This window comes from Parasteatoda tepidariorum, chromosome 1 (assembly GCF_043381705.1).
Source record: "Parasteatoda tepidariorum isolate YZ-2023 chromosome 1, CAS_Ptep_4.0, whole genome shotgun sequence".
Classification (NCBI taxonomy): domain Eukaryota; kingdom Metazoa; phylum Arthropoda; class Arachnida; order Araneae; family Theridiidae; genus Parasteatoda; species Parasteatoda tepidariorum.
The window spans coordinates 88,048,689-88,053,271 of NC_092204.1; the positions used below are offsets into that span (position 1 = coordinate 88,048,689).

General features: G+C 28.4%; 1 long non-coding RNA gene across 1 annotated transcript; it reads right to left on the bottom strand.

Moving 5' to 3' along the window:
- Positions 1–301: 301 nt before the first annotated feature.
- LOC139426040 (uncharacterized) lies at positions 302–4,291 on the bottom strand. The gene is made up of 3 exons (XR_011637298.1): positions 4,076–4,291; positions 3,826–3,858; positions 302–1,393 (listed from the first exon to the last, which is right to left on the bottom strand). It is a non-coding gene; the product is annotated as an uncharacterized lncRNA (long non-coding RNA).
- Between the last annotated feature and the right edge of the window lie 292 nt (positions 4,292–4,583).

Here is a 4,583-nt window from a genome sequence, read left to right on the forward strand (position 1 = left end):
AGTTCAAGTGCAAGTGTGTGTAGACGCTAAGGGAAAAAAAATATAAAAGAATTTTTTTTTTCTGTAAAAAAGATTTTGTCCTACCCTTAAATTAAAATGCAAAATATTTTGTAAATTAATAAATAAAAGATTTTATCGAAAATAACAAACCAAAATACTTTAATCAAATTAATTCTAAGAAAACATATTTCCAACAATTGTGTTTACAAATGTCAACTTAATATAACACTGACAAAGCAGGAAAAAATGTAATCACATTTCCGAAATATTTCTTTTTTATATCAAATATTGCTAACAGGCAATAATATCGTTCTTGGATGCCCATAAAAGTTCGCTTTGCGATCTGCGAATCTTTGATTTTAAGTAATTGGACAAATACAACGACAGTAATGGATGAAATAAAGCAAACGCGAATGCAGCAGCAACAACAAAATTAAATGCATCATAATAAGTAGTTTTCCAAAAAAAGTGCTATTAAAGGATTATTTATGTAAACAATCGAAGAGTTATTCATCAACAAACTATTCCATTTCGAATTTTGTTTGTTGTGTTTAAGTGTTTTTACAGCTGTTGAAATCGTGATTACCAGATGCAAAAGTGAATCACGAGGAACTCCTCCCCACAAAAACAATATGATTTGTCATAAATTTCATGTTTTATGCCTATAAATTTTACAAACTTAAATGCTCCGCTATTATCAATTAAGAAGTTCCTATTGTTACTAACCACGTGCGACTGATAAGAACAAATAGTAGATTATTTTTTATCTAGAATTAAAGATACTAATTAAACATTTAAAAGAATAACACAGATGTTCTAGAAGGCGGGTACATTTAAAAAAAAATTTTGATCTATGAAAAAAGGTAAACAGTTTATTTCTATTATTTAAACAAAAAGAAGCAATACAATACTGTGCAAAAACAATCACCAATACAATTATACAAATTTTATGGATTTAAATGATCCACTATTATCATTTAATAAGTTCCTACTCTTACAACCATGGGCGACTGATAAGAAAAAAATCAGTTATCTAGATCTAGAATTAAAGATACTAATTAAACATTTAAAAGAACAACATAGTTGTTCTAGAAGGCAGGTACATTTAAAAAAAAAATTTTGATCTATAAAAAAAAGGTAAACAGTTGATTTCTATCATTTATACAGAAGAAGCGATACAAAACAAAAATAATAAAATAATCAACAATACATTTATACAAATTTTATAATGATCCACTATTATCATTTAATAAGTTCCTACTCTTACAACCGAGCGCGACTGATAAGAAGAAAATCAGTTATCTAGATCTAGAATAAACGATACTAATTAAACATTTAAAAGAATAATACAGATGTTCTAGATGTCGGGTACATTAGAAGAAAATTTGTAGATCTACGAAAAAAAAGTAAACAGTGGATTTCAATCATTCATACAATGGAAGCTATACATTACAATACAAAAATAATACAATACATTTATGTAAATTTTAGAAATTTAAACCCTCCACAATAATCATTTAATAAGTTTCTACTCTTAAAATCGAGCGCGACTGGTAAGAGCAAAAAGTCTGTTATCTGTATCTAGAATAAAAGATACTAATTAAACATTTAAAAGAATAATACAGATGTTCTAGAAGGCGTGTACATTAGAAGAAAATTTGTTGATCTATGAAAAAAAAAAGGTAAACAGTTGATTTCAATCATTTATACAATAGAAGCGTTATGTGGCATTTATTTTTACTCGGTTGCAGGAGTCCCAAGGTCATGTAGAAGTCATAATAATTTTATGATAGGGTTATGTCACATGATCAAAGGATACCACTATTCGGGCACGCGTCTTTGAAATGCGTAACTGTTCAAAGTTATATTAATGTGCATTTGTTGATCTCAGCTTTTGCGAAACACGCTTCCGATTACGAAATTTAATAAAAATTTTAACGGGCGACTGTTTTAAATGCGAAACAATCAATTATATTTCTCACATTACTGAGAGTTTGATTTTTTTAGAGAATGAGTTATTTTTAAATAAATTATGGCACACGCTTGAGAATTTCTCATAAAAATGGACTGCAAAATTTTATCGCGATGTGCATGTCAATCATTTAATTTTTGCGTGAAATTATTAAGAATAATCACCCTAAATTTTATTAATTTGGATTATACCAGTTAATTGAATCAATATTTAGATTCTTTCCAGTATTTTCTAATCCTATTTTCAGATTCTTTCCTATGTTTCCATATACAATTTTCATGTACTGACTACATTTCCATATTCAAATTTCAATATTTTTCCCTAATTCGTAGATCCAGTTTTCAGATTATATTTCCATATTCGATTTACAAATTAAATAAATTTCAAATTCATAATAAATTTCAAATTCATAATAAATTTCAAATTCATAAACAAATTTCAAATTCTTTCTATATTTCTAAATCCAACATTCATGTTTTTTCCCACATTTCCTTATACAATTATCAAATTCTGCCCCTGTTTCTTTATTCAAATTTTACAGTTTCACCCTTACTTGCAAATCCAGTTTTCAGATTCTTTCCATATTCCTATGTTCAATATTTAGATTCTGACCCATATCTCCATATAGAAATTTAATGTTCCTTTTCATATTTTTATATACAATGTTCAGAATTTTTCCCTATACTTTCATATTTTTAATTCTATTTCCATTTCCGATTTTTACATTTCCCCCATATTTCTATAGTCATTTTTGACCAAATTTCGTACACAAGTGTCTGCACAGTCCAAACTAAGGGTCATGGCATTCCATACTACGAAATTAAAAATTACAGTAACAAAAAGGCATAATGTAAACGTAAACCAACCATTGAACGTAAACCAACTTAAGATAAAGATAGGCTTAAGTTGTTTTGAATGGAAACTCATTTAGAACATAAAAGTTTTTTGTAATAAGAATTTGTAAGAAGTCTCATCTCTTTTTGTGGTTTTAAAAATATTGTAGTATGGAATGCTACTCTATTATCACTCCACAACTTGATCGAAAAAAATTGAAGTCAAAGATTTTGTTTTAAATCTATTTTACTGGCTCAATATATTCAAAAACGAAATGTGTTCTTTTACGAAAAAAGAACTCACTCATAGAAAGAGTACAATAATTGACGTTTTGTTTCTTCTAGCAATTGGAATTAATATCTTTACGCAAAACATAGAGAATATAAAAAGTGTTTAAATGTTAAGAATAGAATCTCTTTTCTAACAAAAAAGCTCAATCGTAATCGGCACGAGTCGGATGTAGGACCAACTGCGTTAAATTTAATTTTTGTCTCTACATGCATAGTTCCTTCGCTGCAACAAAAAATATTTTTTAATTTGTAATCTTTAAATGAATTTAAAACAAAATAAATTATCTGTGGAATATACAGTAAGGCGAAATCACACCTCGCGTACAGTCTGAAAAGAAAGTTGTAAAATTCTTTTTTCTTAGTTTTTATAAAATCTTGCTAATACTACTTTTTTTCTTTAATTCTGGAGTCAGATTTACTTCATAGAGCGAAGTGACAGATTTCTGCAATAAAAAACTTTAACTTTGAATAATTTCCTAAATTCAGAGTCACATACCCTTTACGGAACGAATAAAAAAGTCTGCACTATGATTAACTTTAAAAAAATAATAATAATGATAATAAAAAATAATAAAAAACAGAACGATTTCCGAACAGTACGAAAATCTTCTAAATTTGATGAATGAAGTCAAATAAAATTATGCTTTTAAATTCCAATTTAACGTACATTTAAATATTTATTTTGATGCCAATACTTAAAATTAGTTATTAATTATTCTGAAAAATTACCTTGTTGAGTAAACTCTATCGCCACCGGTGCATCTGGTACAAGGAAGCATGATAATTTTCAACAAATCGAATAACTCCACACAGTAAAATAAAGAGCTTAATAGTGAGTTTTATCAATTGATACTGAGTATCTCTTGGATACGCGAATTAAGCTCAATAAGTGTCTTATATAAAGTAAAATAAAAAAAGCAAGAGTAATGACCTGTCAAGTGTAACTATTAATTTCAGTCTTAAAAATGTCGAGTAGTACCTGAGTTGTAAATAGATTTAACTTCCCATACGATAAGGACATCAAAATTCATTTTCAGTCTGTTTTTCCTAGAATCGCCCCTCCAATTGTCTTGTTCACAATACCTGAAACATTTTATTATATTGTCCGCAATCCAGGCATAAGCCACCTTGATTTTGATCGATCATTACCCTCAACTGATAGTGATGTCACAGAAAAGCGGGTTCTTCTTTATTTTTTCTCCTCAGTTACGAAATTATAAGGTGCATTTAAATTGTCGCTTTAGATTTGAAATTTTATGTGCGGTTATTATAATTGGGCACTTGCACTTCGAGAAGAAGAAGATCAAAACATACTCAACCATGTGACCTTTGACGTCAGCGCCAGATGATCGCCAATGAACAAAATGGCGAGTCAAAGTTGAACCAAGCTTTTCCACACGAGTTAGAATGTTAATTAACGTGAAGTTAATTAAATAGAGCGCCGTATCGCACATTGAATTTGTTAATATATAATTCTTTCTTAAATT